This window comes from Sinohyriopsis cumingii, chromosome 10, assembly GCF_028554795.1.
Source record: "Sinohyriopsis cumingii isolate HCF-2022 chromosome 10, ASM2855479v2, whole genome shotgun sequence".
NCBI lineage: Eukaryota > Metazoa > Mollusca > Bivalvia > Unionida > Unionidae > Sinohyriopsis > Sinohyriopsis cumingii.
The window spans coordinates 48,428,789-48,441,577 of NC_142970.1; the positions used below are offsets into that span (position 1 = coordinate 48,428,789).

Below are 12,789 nucleotides of genomic sequence, written 5' to 3' on the forward strand. Positions count from 1 at the left end.
ACAACAGCCTTCTGTGCTAAAATCAGTTAATTAGAAACATTAATCAGTATGTAATTTCAATGCGAAATCATTTCGCTATTTATATCAAACATGACTTCGTTTATTGCTGCCACCTTCAAATATTTGCTACTGTTTCAGATTTAATCTACCTTCGACAAAAATAGAAGAAGAAAGAAAAAACAATTGGAGTTTTAGTGACTTCGCTAATGATGTTCAAGAAATGTGAACACAGAGTATGAAAGTGGTGTTTAATTTATTTTTTTCCTTAAATTGACAAGGATTTCATGTAGTTTGGATTAGCATATATCCAGTGACTACTGTCTCTACATATAGGTAAAAATATAAATGTAATATAGGCTTGCATAGATATCAATATCACCACTTCAATCTGCACATGACACGTCCAATTGTACAATACACACAAAATACGTGGACTTACCTGTGTGTTTAATCCATTAATCTGGGGGATAATTCACTGCAATGTGAGCAAAATCACCACTTGTCACTCCACTGTCTATTTTAACCGCCAGTTAGTCAAGCAGATGTCCATTTCAGCCCAACTTGCCAATCAGATTTTATCTTTTTCTCCGCGGATACTCACATTACGCCGTTGAATGCTAGAAATCGTCTCCTCGCAAAATTTTGCTATTGTATTTTTATGGCTCAAGACGTCTCAAGTATCGCCTAACATACCACCATATCAGTTGCCGAGAAAGGTGTGCGAAGCCGCTCGTAGTCGCCTCCCCCATTCCGCAACATGTCATTAATGCGGGATCGCAATTTGTTTGGTTGTATAGTCGATTGTGTATGAATGTGGTTTCACAGAAGACGAAGAAATAATAATATTTACATAAGATTTATTTTAAGACAGGTCGCGTGCTTTCAACCAATGAGGAGCTTGCTGTTCTCTTAACGTGAGTTATAAATCTACATCACGACACGTATTAAAACAGGTGTGAAAACACAATCACAGTATAAAGAAACGTATATTATTGTCTTTAGTAAGTAAAATGTATATATTTATAAGACAATTTCCCCACCCATACCCCATTAATTCCAAGGTTAAGCTTACACTACATTCCGCACAATGAAAGATTGTTAACATACATCTGTTCTTATGTGTTAAATACTTGCATACCATAGTTTACCATCAAGACAATATAGTAATAAATACACATACAGCATGTATACGCTTCCGTGCAGTCTCTCTCTCTCTCTCTCTCTCTCTCTCTCTCTCTCATCAACGTTTTAGGTTACTGTAAGACTTAATGCCTAATTACTTGTTTCGGGGATAACGTTGGAGATTTATGACTGTTTTTTAGTCTGCCCATGGTAATGTGTCTTGAGGGATAGGTGGAAGCAGAGTAAAGACCCATACGTGGGACTGTGAGGGACTGTCCATGTACATTTTTGGTTGGATCTCCTTTTTAATCAAAATATATTTGTATCTCAAGATAAATTACCTTTTGTCAGCTGATATAACCGATATAATTGATATTTTTCCTTTTCTTTTTACTCTAAAAATCTGCGAATAATATTCTTTGAAGCTATTCGAAGGCCAGAAATCAAGAGAAAACAAAATATCCCAGCCCCTCAACCCCACCCCCATCGAAAATGAAATAGTAGTTCCGTGAGCAAAGCCGTCAAATATTTCAAAATTTACGGACCCACTACGATATACACGGTTCTATTCCTCCGAACCAATTACCGAATTCGGTTGTTTTGTAGTGCTCTTAACTTGTATTTAATGTGTATCTTAAATCATGTTATCGGTGATAAAGTGAACGTTTAACTTCGTCAGGACTTAATTATAAGTCTCGACCGCACAACCGGTGAATATGTAAAAACCCTTCCTTATCAAAAGAGAGGTGGAATTCAAATGCATTATAACTTACCTTGATTATCATATATCGTTGAATTAGGTGTTTATTTTTCTTTGTTGAAATTTTAAGTTTCTTCTTTCCTTTGCATAATCTTGTATCTTGTGCAATTCTTTATATTCAGATTTCGACTTCGTTACCTTTTACAGGAAAAATACAGCCATGTTTTTGTCGAAAGGCACCATATAATCATTATTGTGTTAAAGGCACCATATAACCATTATTGTGTTAAAGGCACCATATAATCATTATTGTGTTAAAGGCACTATACAGGGGCGTATTAACCATTAAGCAGCCTAAGCATATGCTTAGGGCACCAGGGCCAAAGGGGGCACCACAAAGTTGAGAAAAGGGTGGGAAAAAACCGAATGAAGATTTGTAAAAAATTGATAAAACTAGTGCAAATTGATAATAATGTTCTGTTTCTTGATCATGGTGCACCCTAGGGTTATCTTCCCAGGTGTACGTGGAAAGGAGGGGGGCACCAAGATTTGTCAGTGCTTAGGGCACCAGTGAGCCTTAATCCGCCCCTGGCACTATATAACCATTATTGTGTTAAATGTACCATATAAACATTATTGTGTTAGAGGCACCATATAACCATTATTGTGTTAAAGGCACCATATAACCATTATTGTGTTAAAGGCACCATATAACCATTATTGTGTTAAAGGCACCATATAACCATTATTGTATTAAAATGCACCCAAAAGCCATGATTGTGTTAAAAGGCACCATATAACCATTATTGTGTTAAAAGGCACCATATCACCATTATTGTGTTAAAAGGCACCCTATGTGCCATTACTGTGTTAAAAGGTACCATATAACCATGATTATGTTCAAAGGCACCATATAACCATGATTATGTTTAAATGCACCATATAGCCACATTTCATGTTAATAGGCACCACATAACCATGATTGTGTTCAAAGGCACCATATATATATATATATATATATATATATATATATATATATATATATATATATATATATATATATATATATATATATATTATTGTGTTGAAAGGCACCATATAGCAATTACTTTGTTAAAAGGCACCATATAACCATGATTGTGTTCAAAGGCACTATATAACCATGATCGTGTTAAAAGGCACCAAATAGCCATTATTGTGTTAAAGACACCATATGACCATTATTGTGCTGAAAAGCACCATATAGCCCTGATTGTGTTAAAAGGCACCATATAACCATTATTGTGTTAAAAGACACCATATAACCATGATCGCGCTAAACGTCATAATATAGCCATTATTGTGTTACAGGCATCATAAAGCCATTATTGTGTTACAGGCACCACAGAGCCATTTTTGTGTTACAGGCACCACCGAGCCTTTATTGTGTTCAAAGGCACCATATTGCTATTATTGTGTTACAGGCACCACAGAGCCATCATTGTGTTACAGGCACCACAGAGCCATTATTGTGTTCAATGGCACCATATTGCTATTATTGTGTTAAAATATAATGTATAATCATGATTGTGTTACAAAACACAATATAAACATGTTTGTGTTCAAAGGCATCATATAACCATTGTTGTGCTAATATTCACAATGTAGGTATTATTGTGCTACATAGCCATCATTATGTTACAAGGCACCATATAGCCATTAATGTGCTATTATATACCATAAACATAATAGCATTATGCTAATAAGCACCATGTGGCCATTATTGTGCTACGAGGTAACATGTAGCCATTTTTATTTACTATCGACATGTACCTATTAATGTTCTATTAGGCACAATATAGTATAATAATTACTGTATTAAATGCCACTACATAGCTGTTATTGTGCTAATAGTCACGATATGGTTATTATTGTGCTAATAGGCACCATACGGCCATTATTGTCTTAAAAAGCACCACGTAACAGTATTGTGTTAATAAGCACCATGTATCCATTTTTTTTGCTAATTGACACCATATGGATATATTTGTGTTAATAGACGCCATATATATATGCCATATATATATTATTGTTCTGATATGTATCTAATCTTAATTTACTAGTATGCATTTATTTCATTTTTAACCGCGGTGTAGTTTACTACTTTAATAGATTCGTACTACTTACATGCAGCCAGTATCATAAATACACATCGTTTCATCGAGTACTGTGGAGACATAATTTATGAGTACAAAATAACACCTTAATGTGCCAACCACAAACACCACAAGGTATCAAAACTCGTTTCTAATTTCAATTCGTGTTTTTTTTTTTTTAATACTCAGAATTATCGATTCGCGATGATAACAACAAAAGCTATCATTGACCATTTTCAATACGGTTTTAAATTCGTACCGAGCTGAGTAGAATTAACAAAAAATATATCAGGGCAATGTTTGGCCTCTACCAATTATCGCACTTTAAAATGAACAAAATGATTTTTCCTGCAAATCAAAGAGTAAATTTAATTTAATGTCGATGATTTGCACCGTATTTGCTTCACAGCCATCCTGAATGACTGGGGTCAAGATATTTATCAAATATAACGCCGAAACGAAATCGGTGCATTTGCTTAGCGAAGTAGCTATTCTTATATGAAGTGCTTATGTCCGCTTAATTCTAACCTGGTCTTGGTACGTTCCTGTACAGTTTGCATACAAATTGAAGGTAAGTCGGGGTAGTATTTGGTCGCGCGCCGGACACATATTTGAGGGTAGCGGGTTCGATGTTAGCCCAGGTCAACCTGGGTCGGCTGGCGCGACGTATCCCTGGGACGATCATTTAGCTCCTATTTCACTGGCATGATAAATCCAATATTTTGTTACAAGTGCCGATTAGATGAATGATTAATTACTTAATCACACCACTACCAGCGCAGTCTAAAGTACTTTGCATGGATTCTTAGCATGTCTAAAACTACTTCGGATTTTTTTTTCTTCATAACGCTCGTAAAAAATAAAAGGTTAATTCGATGTAGCAGCATATAGTCTTCATTCGTCGTCATAGACTTTCTTAATTACGGTCTTTAAAATTAATGTATGTCTTAATTTGAACCATTCCGTTATAACAAATAACACGTTTTACACGAAAAGTCGTATAATTTGAAGCACCTCTTGTGTCTTGGTACATGCTGAATTTTCAAACTTGGACATCATCGATACTTGTCTGAACATCTACTTGTCAACACTTCTACTTGTCTGCACATCTACTTGTCTTCACTTTATTTCGAACTTTCTGCAGAAAAGAGATCGGTACCATCACTATAGCATCAATAAGTAATGTACATATAAATTTTGGGATAAATATTTAATTATCTTCATTCACACTTGAAATCAGATTAGAATTTATTTTTGAATTTACTTTTCATGTTAATCCCTTATACGTATCTTGTAAGCTCTTTTGTCATGAACAGCAAGAATGTTATCGTGGTACATTGGTATCCTGGCAATATGCAAATTTTACAGGATTGAAGGATCGTAATATCCCTGAACTAATAGGAATTGTGTATTTACCGCTATCTGTACATTTTGATGGAGGTTCTACATAATAGTAAATCCAAACAATAGCGAGTAAAGAATGATTGACAGTTACAATGCATTAGCTTAAGCAATTTAGCAAACTGTACCCATTCAATGATTAAAGTAAAACTGAATAATTCAAAGTGTTCTCTCCCTCCCTCCCTCTCTCTCTCTCTCTCTCTCTCTCTCTCTCTCTCTCTCTCTCTCTTTAGCGTACTAACTCAGGGTCGGGGGCGGATGGAGCGTTTTACCGCGTGAGCTAGAGGTAGTTTGGCGTCTAAACAGCTGATAAAAATTAAATTGCAGGAAATCGTCCCCCTCCCTTAGAACGCCACTGTTCTCTGTCTGTCTCTCTCTCTCCTTCTCTTTCTCTCTCTCTCTCTCTCTCTCTCTCTCTCTCTCTCTCACTCTCTCCCTTCAGGTGTATATATGGCGCCTACATTTATAATAATAATATCATCATGAACAACAGCAACAATAATACTAATAATAATAATATTTAATAATACCATTATTAGTTGTAGCAGTAGCAGCAGTGTAAACAACATGACACCGTTTATAGGTAATGCCTGTAAAATTAGGACGAATTGACTTACATTGTAGCTTCAAAGCCGTAGACGTTGCCGTTATTTGACAGTAGGAGGTGAACATATGACATCATGATATGACCTATACTATAACTAAATGACCTGACATAATTGGGATATAAACGCATGACTTGGTTAAAAACCCCACGTTGCTCTAATTGGCAAAGGACCAATGTAAAAATCGATAATACATACGCTATAAATATTACAAATTATTTAACGCTTAAAATATCAGATAAGTTGACAGATAACAGGAAATCAAGTATAATGACAGACAATAGCAAGAGCACTTTGAATATATATATATATATATATATATATATATATATATATATATATATATATATATATATATATAAGTTAAACTAAAGAACCAAACTACACTATCCGTAGACCCAAATGTTTTGAGGTTATGGGGGGGTGGGGGCATCAATACGTCTGGCTGGTTACTAGAGGTAGCCGCCGGTTTAGAGAGATGTACTGTTCAAGCTTTCTCTGTTGATTCACATGGACAGAATGAAAAGGTAGGAGGCTACGGTCGAGGTTCACATGGATTTATTGATAAGGGTGGTCCAACATCGTGGGCAAGATAGACAAAAAATGTAAATTTCCTGGGCGATACAGCGTATATATTATAGCAATTATACTATAATTATATAAATGACTTTTTGTGCGAGCGTGTGAGACAAGACAATTACACGCGGGACATATTTGGACCAAGGCCAGTCGTTGGACCACTTTGTACTAGACGACTATTACCTCTGCATACCGTATTTATAGAGACCATATCTTGAACGTTTTCTCATACAAGGATATTATTTGTAATTACTCCACGTCGTTTGTTGGTTTGATTTCGAAATTAATGATTGAGGCAGAATGTTGGAATTGGTAATAAAACTGAGTATTGATCTTCAAAACCAGACAATTTTAAATTAAAAGCTGGGTATGCAAGTTTGTCGACTTTATATACGAACCACCACTTCATTAGGCAAAGCTAACATATGATTTAGATCGGATCTTCAGGTAGAATAAAACGGGTCAAAGGGTGCAACCTAGTCATATTCCCCGCGAGGTATCAAATTATCATATTTGCCTTTTCTCCGCCAGAGATGTGATCCATCAGAAAATAAATAGGCCTACTTCCCACTGTGTTTTAGGGGGCTATTAGAATATCTGTTGATATTAGATACGTCTTTAGAAGAACCAAACAATATTTGACAATGCTCTCTCACAATGTAGAATTCGTCACGTCGCTTGAACGCAAATACTCTTATGAAAGAGGCGAGGTTGTATTAGGTGACCGGAATGCTTAAACATAATTAAATCTAAATGAAGAAAAGAGCTCGGTAATGTGATTTTTTATTTACTGTAGTTTTCAGGCAGGCAAAAGATAAAACTGTTCTTCAAAAGGCGTGTATTATGTCTCTCTTTTCCGAAGTGGTTTAAATTGTGTGACAAGTATGTGCTTTGGGAGACCCCAGATGAGTTAACTCAAAAAGATAGTTATCTTATCATTTAGAGAACAATTGTTAGTGTTCAAAAGAATATTAAAGTGGAATGTAATAAAACATATCTTAATTGAGATATCAGCTATTATTTTGTCTTGGTGACAAGTAGTGACAATAAATGGTGCAAGAGAACAGAGAACCTGAGATTGACTCCCCCCTCTCTCTCTCTCTCTCATACATACACAAGTATTACAGGTAATACTATTCTGAAAACCTGAAATGAATATATATATATATATATATATATATATATATATATATATATATATATATATATATATATATATATATATATATATGTATATTGGTTTATTTGTTTATTTATTTATTTATATACACGTTACGGTTTTACGTAAGAACAGCAAATGTTGTTGTCTTTGGAAAAGTTTGGCAGTATGTATAACAGCAGGTTTTAAATTTAAATTGATGAAGTGGCTGTTTTCATTTGGTGTGTATGTATGTGTGTGTGTGTGTTTAAACATTGCATGGCTATAAGTCCAAGTGAATTTATGGTATGGCCCTGCGCCCTGAGTGCATTGGTTTGTTATTCGTCTAACAGGTTGCCTTCTCCTTGTTTTTTTTTTTAAATTTTAAATTTCTTTTCAGAAAGGACTGTCTTAGTTTTAGACAAGTTTAACAAAAATAATTCTACCATGAAGGTCTTGAACTTTCATAAAAAAAGTATCTCGATCCGCCATCGAATATGGCCGCCGTTACTAAAGAAGGAAGATATTTTAACAGAATCTACCCAAAACAAAAAATATATAACGTGTACCAAATGTGACAGCAAGCATTCCAGCTTGAACGTATTTGAAATCTATTATTACAACTGTTGACGATCCTTCATAAAATATTGTAGTGCCACGTGCAATAAAGGCGCAAAACGTACACTCTATAATCTCACCAGCTTTGACACAACGCACTCTGACATAAAACCTTTCCAGGACGAATTCAAAACGGGCATTAGGTAACAAGGAACTTACAGGTTACCAAAATCGTATTCCCCTACCCTGCACTTGCTTTCTCAAGCACATGGTCTTAGTTTTCATTTTTATGCTAAATGTAAAAAAGACACATTTATAAATTCATTTTAAAAAGCGTTTATTAATCTATTATATACTACCAACTCTACGACGCAATATTGCTTTAGAACATAACTTCTTGAAAGTTTTAACGAGCAACCAGATCATCAAAATATTACATCCGGGTGGAAATATATCCGGGATGGGACATTTTGTAGACAGTTCAAGCCTTTCGTTGTGACCATCAATAGCAGAGGATTGGAGTTATCCATTCCTAGCTTGCAGGCACTGCAAATTAACATCGCTTAGCATTGTTTGACCTTCGTTGTTTTAAAAACTAAATAATGCATTTTATCTAAAGCAGACACAATGTAGACTTTGTATATATTACTCGAGTTTTTGTGTTTTGTTATGTAATCGTTTTGTATGCCTGGGAAGTGGGAGTTCTCAGGTTCTAACCCAAGCCGAAACACTTATAAAAATGATTCTAGCAGCTGCTTCGCTAGGTCCTCAGCAGTAAGTGGTTGGTGCTAGGACTGGTCGTCCTGGTGTCAGGATAATGTGACTTGGCGTGACATGATGCTACATGTCTGCGGCACGATGCCCCAGCGGTAGACATCACTATAAACTGCAACACTGCATACATCATAGGGATATGACTAAAAAAATTTTTAAACTACGTTCGAAATCCAAATCACGCACACACACACACACACACACACACACACACACACACACACACATGTTGACATTTGTGCAATTATCTTGTGTTGCTTTTGTACCCTTGTAAATTAAATCTGAAGATTTCGAAAAGCGCACGTGCTCGTTTAGCACCAGTTCTGTACTGTTGTGTGCTAGCTTTTTTACTGTTATATATATTATTTCTCTAACTGACTAACACGATCGTTCTTGATCCAGTGCTAATGGAAAGACTGCGGTTTGCTGTGAGATTTTAAAATCACTCATATACACACACATGCACACACATACGTACACACACACACACACACACACACACACACACATATATATATATATATATATATATATATATATATATATATATATATATATATATATATATATATATATATATATATATATATATATATATATATATATATATATATATATATATATATAACTTGAAGACAATCGCAGAATATGTAAGATCCGACCAACTCATGATTATTTCTTGTCCAATTGGATTTGGCTAATATGCAGGCGTTAGGAAGGTGAGCGATCTCAGACTCACTAGGGCCTCTCCTTTCAAAGGAGGAATTTTGTAAATTTCGCATGCTCTCTTGTCATAAAGACTCGTTATCAAACCTTTTTTTGTAATTTGAAACCTTGTTGAATTCCTATTGCCAAATAGTAATCTATAAAGGTCGAAGATGGACACGGAGACGGTATACTGCAAATTTTCCCCAATATAAACTGGATCTTCCATGTTATACAGTGCCTCATAGGCAGGCATAATCGAAATGATAATGGAGAAAAAAAAATGACGGATGTAAATAATGTAATGATGTACGTTATGACTAATAATACAGATATAACTCTTGTTTGTTTATGTGTATTTAATTCCATCTCATTCGTATGCCAATTATCATTTGTTTATCTGCCCTCCAAAGTAGATTTTAGTATACGTGAATTTTAGTATAAGTGCTTATTATTTGTTAATGTTACATGCACTATATAACTTACGAAAGCGTGTCTACAGCTTCTCCATAAACACAGTACTTAAATGTAGAGCCTTAGACGCCAGACTGGTTTCCATGGATTCAGTTGTTCAACCTGTGGTACTATACTTTTAATGACAAATACCGTTTGTTTGGACGTTCTGGAAAAAATAGGTCCCCTCTAAAGGTTTATTCATGTCCCTGTTATGTAAAAGAAGCCTGATCATTTCTAACGTATAGTAAATGATATGTTACTGCATTGCCGCCACTAATTTGACCACGAGTGAATACCATCTGCTCAAAGCACTTAATAATTAAAATATACAACGAAATATACAAAATGATTGAGTTTTAGCAGATACATTGAAACTAGGCATCAACTTCGACACAATGTGAGCAGGAAGCAAAGAAAACCGTTAAATTTTTATGAATTCTTTCGGACATACCGTAAAATCCACCAGTTCATATGAATTAATATTAAAGGCATTTTTTTTTCTCAGTAGTCTTTACAATACCTGAAACTGAAGTTGTTGTACTTTGAAACGCCCCCGTGTTTGCTTCTGAAAAATCAGAGATAACATTGAACTGAGCGACGTTTATAGGCGTTGGAAAAGTGCCTCCTTTTTATTCGGTTTGCTTTCTTTGGGGTCAACGTCATTTGTAAGGGTATGATAGGCTTTACATGTCAGCCAGTATAGCTGGTGGAGGAAGAGCCAGGAAAACCTCCGCAAGAGCGACCGGTCCAGGGGAAGTACTGACAAGCTTTCTCACATACCCACATCGGCTGATCCTGAGACTCGATCCCACGCTGAAAGAGGTGAGATGGCAGTGATAGGTAAAAGTGACCGCCTTAGACCACTCGGGGAAGCTCCTTCTGCTTTAAATTAACTGAGTAACTTTAAGGGACATTCATAGCCCTTTTACAAAATGTATCATTTTTTTCTCCTCGCCTCCTTCAGGAAAACAAAGCTAAAAATCAGTAGGTACTCTTGTTCTTTGTTGTGTTCAACCAGAAAATGGAATCCTACTAGCCGTATGAGACCTTTATGTCGAATAGTTGTATGAGACCTTATAGACGAATAGCCGTATGAGACCCTTATGTCGAAAGTATGATATGAGGGCAGCCGTGTATCCTAATCTCTGAAATATGCGAATCGCTGTATATCTCAGAGAAAGTTTTGGGTAAAAAGGGTACACACATGTTTGAATGTTTAAGATCGATGTCAATCGGAATAACTAGGTAGTAATATATTAGTAAGATAATAATTCTGAAATGTTCTGGAAAAATGCCTGTGACAGGATGGTAGACTGTCAGAAATAATAGGCATTGATTAGTTTATGACCATAACCTTTGTGTTCTTAAACGCATTTCAGCCATGTCCTTCACCAGGTTTATATACGAAAGATCTGATATCTAGAAAGACTGATAACACAAATCAATAAAAGTGCTACAGGCTTGTTATTATGAAAGGTCACAAATAGAAAATGATTTGATGACCCGTCAAGATAAAATTATATTTGGTGATTTGATCTCCCATGGAGTTTTCATTATGTGTTGCTTTCTCATCCAAGTATGAAGAATCGCAAAAGTCATAAATCACAGATCATTTACTACATAGCTAAAGAAATATTTTTAAGGAGGACCGGCGTTAATTGCACATGATAGATGAGATTGTCATCTGTAAGTGAATGCCACTGCACTCTAAAGATGAAAAAGTTATTTTATGTTTCCTTTCTGAACCTTGTAGTAAATAAATGGCGTGTCATATTTAAATCAAAATTGTTTGTTTGTGGTGTGAAAAACTAACTTGAGATTTTCGGTATTGCGAAATAGTGTTAAAATAGGATGAAATATGCTTGGATAGTGCACATAATCGATACCTGTATGCTGGTTTAAAGAGGGATACAGTGCACAAAATTGTAAACTTCAAACATAAATTCAAATATCTCAGTTCATACACAATTTTCATTCGCAAAGATACTGGAAAGGTAATTCTCGGGCGATTCTTTGAAACGTCTTTGATCAGAATATCATGACTAATGATACAAATAAAGTCATACACTTCTAAAATCTAATAAATGCGAATTACCCTATGGGGGCCAATCCACTCTGTACATTTGTGCGTAATATATCTTGAACAGTCTCTATTTTGAGCACAATGCGAAATAGTTCCATCCTTTTTGTCTCATTAATGGTACTGAATTGCCAGTCAGGCGAAGAATGAAGAAGGATACCTAAGTATTAATAAGGCAAAAAATGGAGTGGTGAAAGGTACCGAATTATTAGTAAGGCGAGGAATGGAGAAGGGTACCGAATTATTATCATTAAGACGAGGAACGAAAAAGGATACTGAATTACCAAAAAGGTGAATAATTGAGAAGGGTACTAAATTTCTAATTAGGCGAGGACTGGCGATTGTTGAATATTTGGTATTTTACGGCTCTGCCACACAAATGTATTATTTAGTGCACAGGCAATTAGAATAACGTGTTGTGCTCAGGACGCACCACCGCTGCCAACCCAGGCTGATCAGACATAAGACTCGAACCCTCACTATTTATGTCGCGACTCCGGCAAGCTGGCCGAGGAATGAAGAAAGATAATGAATCA

At 35.5% G+C, this 12,789-nt stretch overlaps 1 protein-coding gene across 1 annotated transcript in view; it reads right to left on the minus strand.

Annotated features, from left to right (window-relative positions):
- The window catches only part of LOC149790016 (BMP-binding endothelial regulator protein-like), a 71,572-nt gene extending 70,778 nt beyond the window's left edge, over positions 1-794 (minus strand). The window contains exon 1 of the mRNA XM_089972106.1: positions 440-794. The gene's annotated coding sequence lies outside the window, so the exon portion shown is untranslated. The remainder of the gene's footprint in view (positions 1-439) is intronic.
- Between the last annotated feature and the right edge of the window lie 11,995 nt (positions 795-12,789).